Raw genomic sequence first — 19,586 nt, forward strand, 5'->3', positions numbered from 1 at the left:
AGGAATGAACATTTTAGTGTTTCTGAATGCAAAAGCATAAACAATGAATCAGTAAATGAGCATATGGAAGTAAGTGGTGTTGAGCATTGTCCAAGTAAGAAAAAACAAAACCAGGAACAAGAGTTGAGAAGGTCAACTAGGGAACATAGAATACCTGATAGTTTAAAGGATTACATCTTGAGTAACTTCATTTGTGTAAACTTTTGTTGTGCTGATAGTCCAGAAAATTTTGAGGAGGCAATGAATAGTAATGAGTCAGAAATGTGGAAGGAAGCAATGGATAAAGAAATTGAAAGTTCAAATAAAAATAAAACTTGGAAACTAGTAACTAAACCAATAAATGTAAATGCTCTTGATGTAAAGTGGGTTTTTACAAGGAAATCAGATAACACTTGTAAAGCAAGATTAGTTGTAAGGGGCTTCCAACAAAAGGAATTTGTTGATGATATTTATTCAGCAGTTGCTATGATGCAAACATTGAAAATCTTATTGTCATTCTGTTGTCAAAGGGGCTTAATTGTAGAACAAATGGATGTACAAACTGCATTTCTTAATGGAAAAATTTTGTCAGAAATTTATGTTAAGCAACCCCCTGGATACATGGACGGAACAGATAGGGTTTGTAAGTTATTTAAGGCACTTTATGGCTTGAGGGAAAGCCATAGAGCATGGTATGATTGTCTGGATGAGTTTTTAAAAGGTCAAGGGTTTCAGAAAAGTAACTATGACTATTGTCTGTATGTACTGAGGACTACAATTTGTGTTGTCTATATAATTGTGTTTGTTGATGATCTGCTAATTTGTTGTAAAAGTAAAGAGAAAATACAAGAAATCAAATGTCTGTTATCCAAGCGATTTGAGATAAAAGACTTAGGTGAAGTAAAGAATTATCTTTGGATAGATATTAATTATAATTATGCAGAAAATGTAATGACTCTGAGTCAGGGTAGCTATATTGAATCTCTAGCTAAGAAATATCAGATTGAACATGCAAAATTGTACAGTACACCAATGGAAGAAAATTTGAAACTAGATGTAGCACATGATGAAAGTCTTGATAGCAAGTACAGGAACTTGATAGGTTCTCTCCTGTACATTAATTCTGGAACATGGCCAGATATAAGTTACAGTATGAATTATTTGAGTAGATTTCAAAGCTGTTACAATGATACTCACTTTAAGTGTGCTGTGAGAGTACTGAAATATTTGTATCAAACAAAAGATTTGAAGCTAACATATAGAAAGACTGAAGATACGGATTTGTTAGATTGTTTTGTAGATGGAGATTGGGCAGGTGATTCTGTGGATTGTAAGTCCACATCAGGCTATGTAATTAGATTATTATGAAATGTAATATTTTGGAAATCCAGGAAACAAAGAAGTGTTACAAAATCTTCTACTTTCTCTGAGTATGTATCATTGTCAGAAGCTGTCACTAAGATTAAGTTATTTCTAGATATTTTGAATATTTTTGATGTAAAGTCTGACAAGCCCATTAAAGTTTATGAAGACAACTCAGGGGCAGTCAGTATTGCTAGATATGGTAATCTTATTAAAAATTCAAAGTATATTGAAGTGCATTACCATTTTGTGAATGAATGTTTTAAAAACGGAATTATAGACATTTGTAAAGTAGATTCAGAAAGCAATGTAGCAGACATTTTTACCAAATCTCTGAGCAAGCATAAGTTTGTTAAATTTCGAGACATGTTAAATGTAATCTGATTATGGTATAAATGTAAGGAGGCGTGTTGGAATGTTCGTACATTTGTATCGATATATGGAATCCAATGAAGAGTGATATATCTTTATAGCACAACCGGTTTGTTCCTTACGTGTATTCTCACTCACTGTAAAAAGATGGATGTGTGTAGTTGTACCATGTTTTGTACTTAACCTTTGTTCTGAATAAATATTATCAACAGTAATGAGAACCCTGAAAGGAACTAAGCCAGGGATAAAATCTGATACACCAGCTAAAGCTTTTCTCATCTACTTTCTTGATAACATCCTGGATAACATTTTGATGTGTACCAATCGAAAGGTTGGAAATCTTAGGGAATCATCTGAAGATATTTTCATAAAAAATTCGAAAGCATTTGAAAGGGAAGAAATTGTGTCAGCAATTGGAATTCTATTGAGCTGTGGAGTCCATAGGCAGAACAGGGACAGTTTACGTGATATATTTAGTAAAGAAAACTTCCCGATGTACCGAGCTTCATTTTTGGAGCATAGACTGAGACTCGTACTGAAGTGCTTGAGTTTTGATGATGCTCTAACTCGAGTAGCTAGAAAACAACCGACAAATTTGCTCCTATGTTCAACAGACCTTGTCTGGACTTAAGACCTGCTTTGTGATGGAAGCTCAGAGATTGAAACTCAGGCAGAACTGAAATTAGGCGACCCAATTCAGAAAATACAGGAGGAACATCAGCCGAGGTACTCACCACCGGTGAAGGGATTGAAGGCGAGCCTAAACTGGAAGACAGTATTGACTCAGACCCTGGAAGATGGCCGGAAATTATTACCGACTGCATTCGAACGACTTTGGTGATGCGAGGTCTTCCCAAGCACATTGAGGAAGCTGAAGAATGTCCTAACAATGTGGACAACCGGCGTTTCAGCCCTGAGCCCTGTGCACTACAGCTATTATTTGAAGAATTTAGAAAAAGCAGATAGACATTGGTTGCTGTACTCAAAGACCAAGGATGCTGTGTTCTGCTTCTGTTGCAATCTTTTTTCGTCATCTACAGTAAAAATAGCAGAGAACGGTATAAGCGACTGGCAGCACCTTGCTTTGTATCTCGAAATCACGGGATGTCTACTGAGCATTTGAATTCACATAAAAAGTGGATCGTGTTTTCCGAGGGACTGAAAAAGTCTCGAACTGTCGACGCTCATAATCAAAAGCTTCTGAATACTGAAAGAACATTGGAGAAATGTTCTTGAGCGCTTAATAGCAATAATTCATTTCCTGGGTCGCAATGTTTGCCTTTGAGATGAAGTACAGATACACTCTTTCAGCCTGACAACGGAAACTTCTTGAAACTCGTTGAATTATTCGGAAAGTTAGACACTGTGATGATGGAGCACCTGCACAGAACAAAGCAAGGTGAGAACAAGGGTCATCATCATCTTGGAAAAGAAACAGAATGAAATAATTCATATATAGCCAACAACATTCTATTAATGATGAAATCTGCAAAGTATTACACTATAATTCTGGATTGCACACCAGATATTACAAAAGTTGAGCAGATGACAGTTGTGATACGTTTTGTCCAGGAGACAAGACGTGACGGGGTATATGATATCCGAATTTGGCAGCATTTCTTCCAGTGCTCAATTCTTCAAGATCGACGTTGACGCAGGTCGTACTTAAGTTCTTGGAAGATATAAAAATCCCATTGTGTAATATGAGAGAGCAAGGATACGACAATGGAGCAAACATTAAAGGAAAGACGTCTGGTCTCCAGAAAAGAATGTCAAATATGATCAAGAGCGCAATTTATGTACCATTTTTGGGGTGCACTCAGCCTTGTGATACCAACTGAGGAGCTACTCGACCGAATAGTAGTGGCTTCGGTCAAGAATACCATCATAATGGCCAGGAGAGTGGTGTGCTGACCCCAAGCCCCTCCTATTCATATACTCCTCTGAGGATGACACGGCAGTCGGAATGTCCCGGTAGGCCACTCGTGGCCTGTAGACGGAGTGCTTTCTTTTATGTAGCAGTCACTCACGGGGCAGCACTTAGGCTTGCGCCGGCCCTGGAAGTAAGGTTACCCGAGAGACTCACGGGTTCAGCAGTAGAGGGTAGGAGGAGTCGGGGCATACCAAGGAGAAGGTATCTGGATTCGGTTAAGAATGATTTTGAAGTAATAGGCTTAACATCAAAGGTGGCACCAATGTTAGCACTGAATAGGGGATCATGGAGGAATTTTATAAGGGGGACTATGCTCCAGACTGAACGCTGAAAGGCATAATCAGTCTTAAATGATGATGATGTTGTGTATCCTCCGCAGGACTGCTGACAATGGGCCTGTAGCAAGAAACCATTCTGTCAAAAATCAACAAACAGCCATAGTCATCAATCAGTTCGTTCTTTTGCCCTTCTTATATACAGGGGTAACCTGTATCCCCCTCCCCATCGCCAGTTCTTGTGACTATTCCTGTGCAGTAGATTTACGATATATGTGAGCTATGGTAGGGACTAAAGCCCACGCACTCTATGTAGTACCGAAGTGGAATTCCGCCATGGCCTGACGCCTTATTCATTAAGCTGCGTTTCCACACCAGGGTTGCTTTTTTCTGTCTTTCATAGTTTTTGTGGCAGTTGAATCTGTATGATCTTCCTGTGTAAATGATTTTTGAGACGAAAGGTTAATAGACTAAAGGTCGATTGACACGTGACTAATTGCAACGTAAAAACAATCCATTGCGGCATTTACACAAGCTGTCAACAGAACAGGACTTACATACACAGATTTTTCGAGAAGGAAGTTTTGATTTTGACTTTGGTGGGGAGAACGGCGTCATCGTCTGCTAACACCAGAAGGTGGATGTTAACCAGTTCTTACCGTGCTCACTCATGTTTTAGTAGTAAATTTCATGCTTCCTTTGCGTCTTAACACTTTTTTTTGACACAGTAGAAATATTCCATGCATAGGTCCCCTGGAATCTTAAGTAGACTTTTTATTAATTTCAGAATTCATATACACTCCTGGAAATGGAAAAAAGAACACGTTGACACCGGTGTGTCAGACCCACCATACCTGCTCCGGACACTGCGAGAGGGCTGTACAAGCAATGATCACACGCACGGCACAGCGGACACACCAGGAACCGCGGTGTTGGCCGTCGAATGGCGCTAGCTGCGCAGCATTTGTGCACCGCCGCCGTCAGTGTCAGCCAGTTTGCCGTGGCATACGGAGCTCCATCGCAGTCTTTAACACTGGTAGCATGCCGCGACAGTGTGGACGTGAACCGTATGTGCAGTTGACGGACTTTGAGCGAGGGCGTATAGTGGGCATGCGGGAGGCCGGGTGGACGTACCGCCGAATTGCTCAACACGTGGGGCGTGAGGTCTCCACAGTACATCGATGTTGTCGCCAGTGTCGGCGGAAGGTGCACGTGCCCGTCGACCTGGGACCGGACCGCAGCGACGCATGGATGCACGCCAAGACCGTAGGATCCTACGCAGTGCCATAGGGGACCGCACTGCCACTTCCCAGCAAATTAGGGACACTGTTGCTCCTGGGGTATCGGCGAGGACCATTCGCAACTGTCTCCATGAAGCTGGGCTACGGTCCCGCACACTGTTAGGCCGTCTTCCGCTCACGCCCCAACATCGTGCAGCCCGCCTCCAGTGGTGTCGCGACAGGCGTGAATGGAGGGACGAATGGAGACGTGTCGTCTTCAGCGATGAGAGTCGCTTCTGCCTTGGTGCCAATGATGGTCGTATGCGTGTTTGGCGCCGTGCAGGTGAGCGCCACAATCAGGACTGCATACGACCGAGGCACACAGGGCCAACACCCGGCATCATGGTGTGGGGAGCGATCTCCTACACTGGCCGTACACCACTGGTGATCATCGAGGGGACACTGAATAGTGCACGGTACATCCAAACCGTCATCGAACCCATCGTTCTACCATTCCTAGACCGGCAAGGGAACTTGCTGTTCCAACAGGACAATGCACGTCCGCATGTATCCCGTGCCACCCAACGTGCTCTAGAAGGTGTAAGTCAACTACCCTGGCCAGCAAGATCTCCGGATCTGTCCCCCATTGAGCATGTTTGGGACTGGATGAAGCGTCGTCTCACGCGGTCTGCACGTCCAGCACGAACGCTGGTCCAACTGAGGCGCCAGGTGGAAATGGCATGGCAAGCCTTCCACAGGACTACATCCAGCATCTCTACGATCGTCTCCATGGGAGAATAGCAGCCTGCATTGCTGCGAAAGGTGGATATTCACTGTACTAGTGCCGACATTGTGCATGCTCTGTTGCCTGTGTCTATGTGCCTGTGGTTCTGTCAGTGTGATCATGTGATGTATCTGACCCCAGGAATGTGTGAATAAAGTTTCCCCTTCCTGGGACAATGAATTCACGGTGTTCTTATTTCAATTTCCAGGAGTGTATATTTATAGATGATTGTCTATGATTCCACACAACTGTGGATTTAGCATTGCCATATGCAAGGGTGTCAGGTCCTTCTGAGCAAATAATTCATTTTTGTGTCTTGGCGGACATGTAAAAAACATTGACGACATAGAGTAGCCCAAATGTAATCTGTTGGTTGCTTTTGTCTCCATTAAAAAAAGCCCCAGAAAGCAGTTGGGATCGTGATGATATCAGCTTACTATCAACTGTCGTCAGAATGTCGTGTAAATGTAGTCTGGTTGTAATTACTTAACAGTTAACGTTTGGAACTTGTCGCTACAGTGTTGCCACATCTGCTGGCTGCTACCGCTCAGTTACAGGCTACACATAAACACAGCAGATAACTTCACAAATCCTGTTAATATGTAACGCAGAGCCATGTTGAAAGCAGCCACTGTGAGGTATGACGAAAACAGGAGATGATTTGTCGACAGCAGAAGTTAAGTAACCAATGACTGAACTGTGGCAGGCACTGGGTTTCGTAGCCCAGAATTTAAACTCCTGTCCTAACCTAACTACAACTTCGTGCTGTGCATTGTTTCCAAGAAAACGGTGAACAATAATCTCCAGCTGAACTAAAATCATGATTGGTTTGTTCACAGCGTTTAAGGCTAACCTCTATGAGCAACCGAAGACAGAAATAATTAGTGTTATGTTTCCAGAATGAGATTTTCACTCTGCAGCGGAGTGTGCGCTGATATGAAACTTCCTGGCAGATTAAAACTGTGTGCCCGACCGAGACTCGAACTCGGGACCTTTGCCTTTCGCGGGCAAGTGCTCTACCATCTGAACTACCAAAGCACGACTCACGCCCGGTACTCACAGCTTTACTTCTGCCAGTATCTCGTCTCGTCTCGTCTCCTACCTTCCAATTGGAAGGTAGGAGACGAGATACTGGCAGAAGTAAAGCTGTGAGTACCGGGTGTGAGTCGTGCTTCGGTAGTTCAGATGGTAGAGCACTTGCCCGCAAAAGGCAAAGGTCCCGAGTTCGAGTCTCGGTCGGGCACACAGTTTTAATCTGCCAGGAAGTTTCAAGTTTCAGTATTATGTTTGTTTGCATAGTAGTCATTCCCAGCAAAATTTCAGTTTTAGCAGTGAAAGCAAACTAATTTCGTGCTGTCATTGGTCACCTGGAACTATCCTCACACTGGCTACACAGGATGCTGCGTTACCAACCAATGAGCAGTTCTAATTGGCACTTGTTTGAAGATTATAGGCGACACAAACCGATTCCATATGAAAATGAATGATGTCCCATAATCCGAAGTGCATAGGGGACGATGCGGGAGATGCGCACCTGCAACTAGGCAAGTTCCTAGTGGAGGTGGTTTGCCATTGCCTTCCTCCGATCGTGATGGGGATGAAATGATGATGATGAAGACGGCACAACAACACTCAGTTATCTCAAGGCAGGGAAAATCCCTGACCCCACCAGTAATCAAACCCGGGACCCTGTGCGTGGGAAGCATGACGCTACTGCAAGACCACGAGCTGCAGACAAAATGAATGATAGTAAGAAAAATAAGAGCAAATAAAAAAAATGTCAGTACAATTATGAAAATGGCATGGCAATGTATTAGAAATAAGAAAAATACATTTAAACCAATAAATTGAATAAAAATAATAGTCTTTTGATGAGATTTCGAAAAATAAAAAAATTTCACTGCGTTTGACGAGATTCAAGCTTTCGGCCTTGTACACATCATGTTTAAATGTTGTGGCAGTTTGGCAATGGCGAATGGTTTGTGCATGAGGTTACGTGTTCTGATGGGAGGAAACATATGAAGTTCTACTACCAACTAATTTTAATGTGACTATAGATACGACGACGGCAGTCGACAACTAGAGTTGTCATGCTGGTTTCGTTGAGTTTCGTTGTTTTTGTATTATGTAATGCGTATTAATGACAGTTTGTTTTCAAGACAACAGTGCATTGACGATTATCACAAACACGTCATTCTTGGTACGTTTTTTTTTACAATTAAATGACTGTTATTGATGCATCAGTGACAAAAGCTATCAGGAGATCATAAGATGCATGATGATATTGTCGATATTTACATGAGTTTGTTGTGGTCTTGTGGTTAGGGATGCCGAGTGATGGAATTGGAGGAAGTAGGTTCACGTCATGCTAAGAGCTAATTTCTTTTTTTCATCTTTACATTTGTAACACTCTCTGTGACTGTCTTATTAATGAAACACAAGGATTTTATGCTACATTATGTTATTTATGCATAAGAGCATGCTCACACAGGAAGGAATTTCTTCGATTATGTGTCATTAATAAACAAAGGATGAAAAACTGCAAATGAAGCGACCAGAACGACATTTATAATCCGGGGCTTGTCATGATTATTTGTCGGCTCTCTTTGAATATATCTCGATCTCTGAGGGCGAGGTTAGGCAAGAGCCTAAGAGGACCACATAAATTGCATGCAACTGAAATGAGCACAAGTGAAACACATATTCTTCCTTGCCACAAATTTTTAGCTGTTTTTTACCTGTGACTTACGAAAGAACGGACACCACACATGTAAATGTATGCACCTGATGCCAATTAATGCTCGTTCATTGCATATGGGTCTTCATCCAATCTTTTTCAGAAATCAACGTGATGCTGCAAGCAGTGAGTGTAATTGTCAGACGACACTATGTATGTAGAGTGTGACAAGTTGGGAATAAGGGCTGGATGGGAAGCGTGCTCGGGTACCCAAAGCACTTAAGGCAACCATTCACATAAAGTGAAAGATCTGGGTTCGAGCCCTGTTCTCGCACAAATTTTCACTTGTTGCCACTAAATGTACTTCAGTGCCTGATTGCGTCTAATGTGAGAATTTCAATTTCATCAAATACAGTCTCATGAGAAATTGGTAATGGTTTCATTTTGTATGCCCTTATTTTAGTAAGTAACCAGACTTACAGGTTTAGCCACATGATTAATATTAATATTTAATACAGGCTCAAACTTGGCCATTAGTTCTACTTGCCTTAAGAAGTATGCATTACCTGGATTTCCCAGCATTTAATGCTCACCTCTTAACGGAAATGACGTTAACAAAACTGATCTCCACTTCTTTTCTTCCACATAAATTTGACCTTTGAGTTGCCTGATGCAATAATTTTGAGTATTTAATTCTCTGTGAAATCTCTTTCCACTTGCACATGGCTGTGGGACAGTTCATTCTTAAGATGAATTTTTGACAAGTTTTGCCAATCTCTTAAACCATTTTTTGTGAGAGGGCCAGCACTTGAAATGAACGGCTTGCAACAAAATCAATACATAATTTCTTTCGTTCAAGAATATACAAGCAGTGTTCGCTTTAATGGTTAACAACTGCCAGGCACTAATTTAAAAGTATCTTACTATGTTGTATTTCTTTTCATTTAGTGAAGGGGGTGTACATTTGTAATGTGTGGTCGCTGATAAGTACATATTGGTAGAAGTTCATCATTGTATCTACTGCCAAACTATATGATCTAACAGCAGGTGGTGCTGATTGAGTAATTATTTTACAATAGCCTTCTTTTGACTAATTTCATAATCACTATTGCAGAAAGCACCATATTTGAGCATAGAAGTCTCTATTACGCGCTTTCATCAAAACCAACTGATTGGTACAGCATGGGAGTGTTGTTAGCAGTGAGTGAAGTTTTCTCTCAATTTTTTCATGTAATGGCATAGCAAACAGAGTGAGAAAATAATCAATATTCATAAGTTTTTTGTACATACCTTATAAATGAATCAAAACTGAATATGAAAGTAAGGATATCAAAAAATATACTACTTGGTCTGAAATATCATAAGAAAAAGGCGCATCAGATTCAAATATTTCTCCTTAAAATCCCATTAATTGTGTAGATGGAAAAAATACAGACCTAGCAAGGATCTCTGCTGACATCAGTGGAAAGGATAGTAGTCTCCTCAACAGTATTCCCGATGTCAGAATTATGTTGCAAAAAATGAGATCGATGAGTCCCTAAAGTATAATAATAATTTATGGAATCCATGGCAACCTATCAAAAATTATAATTTCAAGAGACGCTGGCATGAAGCGAACATTTTACTGGACTGGCTGTCATTATATCCATGGCTAGTTTATTCTAAAATTGTTAAATGTGCATTTTGACGGGATGCTTTTCTGGTCACATAGCCACAATGCGTGGAATGCTGCAAGTTATGGCATGTAGACCCACCTTGCTGGAAGAACGTGTTTGCAGTTATAGGAAGATCAGCAAGCTGTCACACTAGGAAATGTGAACATAAACGTTTTGTATTCACTGTTAGAACATTGTCACGATTGTCTTTAAAAAAATAAAGCCTTAAGGTTCCACACAATGATATGCTGCATTACACTACCACTTTCTGATTATGAAATGGCGTTTTGCAAAGCATTTCAGGATTTTTATTTAATCAGGATCTAAAGTTTTGCTTGTTAATAAAGCCTAACACACAGAAATTGGCCTCATCACTCACGATCAGATCGCCACAAAGGTTTCAGCACTTACCAGCAAAAGCATAGTTTCTTTTGGAGGTCGTCCGCATTCAGTTTTTGCACTATCTGAATTTTGCATGGGTGGTATTGCAGTTCCTTCGCTATAAACTGTGATCCAATATGTCAAGTTGCAGCGCATGCAGAACGCCTGGGACCTGAGCTGAAGACTTCTATACTCTCTATGCACGCTGTGCACATGCGTTTTGCGCTTCCACCCCTCTTTCGCACCAAATTATCCAGTTATTCAAAGTTCTGTACCCACACTTTGACAGCATGTGTCGATGGGACTGGGACATGCTGTGTGAGAGTCTAATGAGCTTGAAATACGAGCTGTGTAGTCACATAGCTTTTTTTATTTATTTTATTTTAAAAATGCCCTCACGGCAACAACGCTTTGTTCGCCAGTCTGAGACTCCATCTTGACTGAACTTCGATATCAGGGCCACTGGTAGTCCAGATGACACAACTCCCATTTTCTGATTCCTAACATAATGTGCTATTTCCAGGGTTGCGAAATCGCCTGATTCACAGCCGCACGTTATATTTCTCGTAAAACCTAAATTGATTAAGCTGATGCATGTTCTGAAATACTAAGAAATGATTTCATTAACACCACCAATAATAGTGCATCGTTTTAGACTTTTGGCACACGAAACAATGGATCTTGCAGCCATAGGATCACTTTCTCTTGCTGCGCGTTATTTAAATCGTGCATCTAAATTGTTAGAGAAGATTTCCTTGTGTTTACACCATTAACAACGATGGAGGCGAAACGTTCTTCTGACACAATAATATCTGCTTCATCTGCTGTGTAAAATGGCAGGGCAAGCCTATTATAGATGCAGTACAATGGCTGCAAAATTGGCAGAGCACAGCTGATAATTGCTGAGAAAAATCCCAAGGAACACTTCTATCATTATGGTAGCCATACGCTTCATTAAGTTGTGAATGATTTTCGCACATTATCAGAGGTTGTAAATGCCATTGGTTCTGTCACTGAAGCAATATCCCTCCTCCAGACGAGCATGCAAAGAGAAATCCTACATGAGAACCTTCAAAAACTATGAGAGACGCTGATCTGAGAAGCATAAGATTATAAGGGAATTTAAACAACAATTTCTAGAAGTTGCTGAAGCGCTAACATTTGTACATAGAAAAGGAGAACGTGAAACAACACAGAAACATGGCAACTTTACTGCACTCTTACTTCTTCAACGTTCATTGTTTCACTGCAAGTAACAACTAAACACTCAGCCAAACTACAACCAAACACCAATATCCTGCAGCCAGTAATAATTAACTTCTTAGAAGTTTCGAAATATATCCAAGAAATTGTGAGAACTGTAAGGAGAGACAGAGAAAACGTTGGATCTACATTTGAAATGATCATAGCAAGTGCTGAGAGCGATTTTAGTGCACTGGCATTCAACAGTCATGAGTTGTTGCACGTTGAAAGCATAATTCGAATCGCTCATCACTTAGTACTTCACAAAATCTCTTGTTATTCTTTATTTCAAATCACTATTCTGCTCCTTGCAACAATACTTTTTCAGAAAACCAAGCATCTTTTAAGATTTTCTGCTTGTATCTAAAAATAATGAAATCTCAAAGTGACCTAGAATTAGAAAGATAGTAGAAAATATCAACGAATTTTATGGCGAGCGTCTACATAATTTCATTGAAGATGCACACATGATATGGTAACTAAAGGAGGTATTGCTGAGTTAAGCCTGACTGACGTACTGGATAATCCCATATTCTTTCCCACTGTGTCTGCAGCCCTGAAGATTGCGTTTAACTTACTATTAACCGCCTGGTCCATGGAAAGATCGTTCAGGTTTTCACCTCTCTGGCCTAGTTTCGCTTCTCTGTTCCTTTTTTATTTATTTATTTTGCTTTGTTTTTACTCTCATTATTATTCTCGTAACAACTCATATATTAAATGAGATATGTTACTACGAAAAGAGACTCGAAATACCTTTTAGCGGTGCTGTGCTATACCTTTCCTTGGATCACTAATTTTCAACAAAAGAAAACGTATTATGTTCCTATTGTTCTGTATCTGGCTTTCTATTAAAGCAGTTATAGTACGCAATGATTGTTCAGCATCATAATTTTGCAGTGGATTTTTGTTAATAGTAAAACAACAATAAGTACCACGGCTAACCCGAGAACATGAGACTATTATCGGAGAAAACTAATGTTTTTACTATAAGGTTGTCAGACCAGAACTACGCACAGCTAGATTTCTTTCATGTGATGAAAATAAATTATCTCTTTTCACTATTAGTACTATATTATCAGCAGCCCGCGTCAGCCTGTAAAACACATCATAAAATCTGCTGCTCTGCTCTGCAACTTCGAAAGCTGAAAGAAATAATTTTTCACTTCACTGTTACCTGACCGCTTCTTTGCGGTATGATAGGTTTCATGTACTGCAATTTAAATGAACCGCGACAGCGGCTGGCTCGTTCGTAGCGCCGCTCTGCTCCACGAATAATATTTAACCAACTGAAAATACCAGGCAAGCTTGACATGAATCATAATACAAGGTTTCACTAAATAACTCTATTCAAACATTTAAACAATTTGAGCAGTACACACCTTTTTAACAATCTTGCCTAATGGTGTCCCTCTTACAAACTTGACAAAAGAATGCTACGCTAGCATACAATATCACGTCACAGGCTATCCTTCTCACGTAACTCCAAGAAGACAGAGAAATTAATGTTCGTTATGTATTATTTATACTAGACACATATTCTCATCTTTGTTTGATATTTATCGTCTGTGGCGGTTTCATTACTTGCCGACACAGATATTATCTAAAATAAATAATAAAAAAATACATAATTTTATACAATAACAAAATATGATACACAATGTTTTCTCTTTATCACATAATATGTCTTTTACTAAGAGACGTTACAATGCCCCCTGGCAGCAATTGACTAACGTTAAGAATGTTCGGCAATATGTTGCCGCTAACGTCCGTTTTGTCATTGTCTGTTACCTTATTTGGAATATTCACTATTCATTTGTTTGCTATTTTGCATTATAGTTTTAATCACACTCTTTATGGTTTTCTCACACTTTGCGAGGTGACCGTAAACCTAGTCCCAGGGTCATTACAGTTTTTTGGCTCCCCCATTAGGGCTACATGCGGTCAGAAAACCTGGGAAAACTGCGCCGGAGCCATGGTCATCTCGCCTGGTTTGTCTTAAAAACACATTTCGATTGCCCATAAAAAAAAAAGGTTGGAATTCATTCAATGTTCACAGATAACAATGGTTATTTATGACAGAATGTTAAACTTTTAGTCTCCTTGTTAAAAATGTACCTTCTACACTCTTTCACATTTGTGTTCTGTGTCACACTGAAAGTCAATCATTAAACAGTTTTACAGTAGTGTAATTGATTGTCTCTGCACTTACTCACGACCAGTGTTCTACCATGGTATGGCATTCGTGTCAGTTTGTTTCACTAATATGACGAAAACATATAACATATATCATCGAACAAGTAAATGTTTTGAGTTTATACACAGTGAATTAAAGAAAAAAAAAGTCTGTCACGTAATTTCGTGTCCAATAAATCGTTTTCATATTAGTACATTGACAGCGTAGTTGGTAAAGTTCAGTTGAATGTCAACAATGTTGTACGGAGCGGGCAGCGCGAAGCAATTGTTGCGTAGCGTCGTCTGGAACGCGGCGTGCCAACGACCGCTGGGGTCGACGACCTGTTCGCCGTAACAGCGACGGCGTGCTGGGGTGGCGCCCGAGTAGTCGCGAACCGCGCCGAACCATTCACCAATGTTGGCGTGTTGCAGTGGTTTCTCGCGGCCGGCTGGCTGGCGGCACGGCACTCGTCCCTGCTTCTCCGCATGGCTCCCCGTCACAATGCATGAATCAAATATTCCACAACGGTGTACTGTCTTTAAGGATACAGATTATTAGCTGTGGAAGAAAATGCAACTTGGTTAAAAGCGTTTATTGTTCAGTAAGCCGTCGTTTCGCTGGTATGCACAGGATGTTTTGTAGTGTTAACAGGTTTCTTGTGGCTTCACAAGTCAATCGCATTGTGACACTGGTATTCAGGGTTCGTCACACATACGCTGTACTACACACTTTCCTTTATTCTCACGGTCGATACGCTGCCACAGCGTCTCTCAACACGCGAAAATGTTTCGGTTCACACACACTAAATGTTTCCGTCGAGCGATGTTTGTTTGGATCGACTCCGAACGGATCACTAACTACTGGTTTTACACACAGTAAATTTATTATTCTTTGAGCACTGCACTATGACAGTTAGTCACTCAACACTTGACTTATACCGACGTGTATATTTGTGCAGATACAACAGTCATTTTCTGTCCCTACTACACACAATATTCCGTCCTTTCCTAGATTGTTTATGCACACAGTTTATTTTTAATACATATCAACTGTTCTTAGCATAATCACTCTCATCTACATTGAGTCCATTGTGTTTACCATGTCATTACACACTTTTAATACTATTACTAGGCATATATGGCTTTTTTGTAATTATTTAAAGATGTGTGATTTTTGGTACATAGCTTTCTTTTCCCTTTTTAGTGTAGCTTGCCCGGTTATCACCCATCTAGCCAACAGATTTTACCATGTGCACGACAGCTGGACTTGGGCATATTGCTCAATAAATACTTCGTTTAGTACTAGTATTATTTTTTAATGATCTGTCCTACACGACTACAGTGTAGTTTCCGCGTTGATTGACTTGACTCGCGTATCGCGTAATTAATACTCAAGGATGTGTACCAAGTACACTGGCTTCAATTGAAGCATCGATACATATAAGGCGTAGGTTATACGGAACGGGTTTGTTTTCGATTGAATTCTACTCCAGTGTCGTTCTCAGATCACTATTGGCAGTAAACGTTACATCACATAATTGTGTCGTACTACAAAGTCAATTTTTGACCAGTAGAGACTCTCTCTCAGGGTTCCTTAATTCTAACACAATTACATCTGTTACATTACTATATGAGATTGCATCATTAATTGTACTTACTTACTACAAATGAAAAATGATTCAAGAAATTAATCATTATTTTATCAACAAAAAGATTATTCATTGCTTGATGAGCATATAGTATTTTAATGACACTAATTGTCTGTAAACAAAGTCTTCCATTTGCATGCTGCATGGGGGCTTAATTAAATTAGAATGCAAATATACACTCCTGGAAATTGAAATAAGAACACCGTGAATTCATTGTCCCAGGAAGGGGAAACTTTATTGACACATTCCTGGGGTCAGATACATCACATGATCACACTGACAGAACCACAGGCACATAGACACAGGCAACAGAGCATGCACAATGTCGGCACTAGTACAGTGTATATCCACCTTTCGCAGCAACGCAGGCTGATATTCTCCCATGGAGACGATCGTAGAGATGCTGGATGTAGTCCTGTGGAACGGCTTGCCATGCCATTTCCACCTGGCGTCCCAGTTGGACCAGCGTTCGTGCTGGACGTGCAGACCGCGTGAGACGACGCTTCATCCAGTCCCAAACATGCTCAATGGGGGACAGATCCGGAGATCTTGCTGGCCAGGGTAGTTGACTTACACCTTCTAGAGCACGTTGGGTGGCACGGGATACATGCGGACGTGCATTGTCCTGTTGGAACAGCAAGTTCCCTTGCCGGTCTAGGAATGGTAGAACGATGGGTTCGATGACGGTTTGGATGTACCGTGCACTATTCAGTGTCCCCTCGACGATCACCAGTGGTGTACGGCCAGTGTAGGAGATCGCTCCCCACACCATGATGCCGGGTGTTGGCCCTGTGTGCCTCGGTCGTATGCAGTCCTGATTGTGGCGCTCACCTGCACGGCGCCAAACACGCATACGACCATCATTGGCACCAAGGCAGAAGCGACTCATCGCTGAAGACGACACGTCTCCATTCGTCCCTCCATTCACGCCTGTCGCGACACCACTGGAGGCGGGCTGCACGATGTTGGGGCGTGAGCGGAAGACGGCCTAACGGTGTGCGGGACCGTAGCCCAGCTTCATGGAGACGGTTGCGAATGGTCCTCGCCGATACCCCAGGAGCAACAGTGTCCCTAATTTGCTGGGAAGTGGCGGTGCGGTCCCCTACGGCACTGCGTAGGATCCTACGGTCTTGGCGTGCATCCGTGCGTCGCTGCGGTCCGGTCCCAGGTCGACGGGCACGTGCACCTTCCGCCGACCACTGGCGACAACATCGATGTACTGTGGAGACCTCACGCCCCACGTGTTGAGCAATTCGGCGGTACGTCCACCCGGCCTCCCGCATGCCCACTATACGCCCTCGCTCAAAGTCCGTCAACTGCACATACGGTTCACGTCCACGCTGTCGCGGCATGCTACCAGTGTTAAAGACTGCGATGGAGCTCCGTATGCCACGGCAAACTGGCTGACACTGACGGCGGCGGTGCACAAATGCTGCGCAGCTAGCGCCATTCGACGGCCAACACCGCAGTTCCTGGTGTGTCCGCTGTGCCGTGCGTGTGATCATTGCTTGTACAGCCGTCTAGCAGTGTCCGGAGCAAGTATGGTGGGTCTGACACACCGGTGTCAATGTGTTCTTTTTTCCATTTCCAGGAGTGTATTTTTTTTTTGTAGCTGTGTGTCCGATTACGCAAGTCTCGTAAACGGCTGGCCCTGACTAGTTTTAGTACGCAATCTGACTGCATAGAACAACAACAAACAATGGAAGAACATTTCTGTTAGCGCAATTAATTAATTAAGTCCCCAGCAAGTATAAAACCTACGAAACCAAAGCACAAGTATAACTGTTCTGTATGTGGAAGTATGACTCAACGTACACATCTGGCACGGTTCTTCTTCAACAAGACAAGAAATTTTAAATACCATTTATACTGACGTGATAAAAGAAAATTAGAAATACTATAATTGTGCAAGCAAACCAAAATTACACTCTAATACAAGAACACACGCCAGATGCTTTGTTGACTGAACCTGTACTGACATACTTTCCAGGACACTCCAATAATAAAACAACATAATACTTATTACCTTCATATATATTGACGAAAAGCACTCAGATCATTACAATATCTCCATTGGAATAACATCTGCTATCTCTCCCATCAAATAACTGCATAAAACATGGGACAACACTCTCCACTACCACATCTCACTCTGACTTCACGACAAGCAGTGTCCACCACAACTTCTCGGCAAGAACTGCCTGTCGCTGCGTCTCAATAATCACTGCCAGTGGAGGCGGCGGAACAATACTCTCTGGCGCGATTTTTGGCGCTGTGGCTCAGTGTAGCCACCTTTCATATGCCCTTCCTCCACGGGCTAGAATTTGATGGTATTTTTGCCAGCATTGGTGGTGAAAATACCACCAAATTCGTAAAAAAAAAATACAGACAAAAATAAAAGATAATATTAATACGTAAATATCATCAGATAAAATTTTGGCTTTGCACTGACCTTTCAATAGCCTAATATATAAAATACACTAAGCAATACAAATTCTTTCATACATATGACTTTACATAATAGTTTACAGAAATATCATGTGGTTAAACAATTCAATCGATAGCGTCAGCAATGACGAATATGAGCAGGTAAGAGTCTTATAACTTTTCACAAACAGTAATACACAAAAAATCAGTTTATACAAAAAAAATATTTTCACAACAAGTGGTTGACAGTTCCAGCAGTAGCACCCAGCAATGTTGAGTAGGTGCAGACTCCAACAGGTGACATCATTTCAGTAGAAGCAGTCCATCAGTGGCACCCAGCATTGTGGAACAGGTGCAGACTCCAACAGGTGACATCATTTCAGTAGAAGCAGTCCATCAGTGGCACCCAGTAATGTTGAGTAGGTGCAGACTCCAACAGGTGACATCATTTCAGTAGAAGCAGTCCATCAGTGGCACCCAGTAATGTTGAGTAGGTGCAGACTAGCAACAGGTGACATCATTTCAGTAGAAGCAGTCCAACAATGGCACCCAGCAATGTTGAGTAGGTGCAGACACCATCAAGTGACATTATGTCAGTAGAAGCAGTTCCATCAGTGGCACCCAGTAATGTTGAACAGGTGCAGACAGCAACAAGTGACATCATTTCAGTAGAACCAGTCCATCAGTGGCACCCAGCAATGTTGAGCAGGTGCAGACACCAAGAAGTGACTTCATTTCAGTAGAAGCAGTCCATCAATGGCACCCAGCAATGTTGAGTAGGTGCAGACACCATCAAGTGACATTATGTCAGTAGAAGCAGTTCCATCAGTGGCACCCAGCAATGTTGAGCAGGTGCAGACACCAAGAAGTGACTTCATTTCAGTAGAAGCAGTCCATCAGTGGCACCCAGCAATGTTGAGCAGGTGCAGACATCAGTCCATAATATTCACTATCACTAATCACACTGTTGATCAGAGTTTATCAGCAGAAATGAAACATATCCTAGTGGCACCAATCACGTAGAAAAAGTGCAAGTAACAGTCCATAATATTCACTATCACTAATTAGACAGTTCATCAGCAGTAATTAAACATTTCCATGTGGCACTCATTATGTTGAACAAGTGCAGGTAACAGTCCATAATATTCACTATCACTAATCAGACAGTTCATCAGCAGAAATTAAACATTTCTAAGTGTCACACATCAATTTGAACAGGTGCAGGTGTGAACAACAGTTTGAATGCACACACAATTGCTTTTACAAAATTATTATCAATGCTCTTACACTAAACATACAAATCATAACAAACACACAAATGATGTCAGATAATTGTCATATTAACTATTACAAGTACACAAACATCAGTAAACCTATAATATTTATGGGTGTCAGTGCAAGCCACTGCAAACAAATAAAATAATATTGAGGAGATAGGTGGGTAGGATTAGGAAAGGA

The sequence above is a fragment of the Schistocerca cancellata genome, chromosome 3 (genome assembly GCF_023864275.1).
Source record: "Schistocerca cancellata isolate TAMUIC-IGC-003103 chromosome 3, iqSchCanc2.1, whole genome shotgun sequence".
Lineage (NCBI taxonomy): Eukaryota > Metazoa > Arthropoda > Insecta > Orthoptera > Acrididae > Schistocerca > Schistocerca cancellata.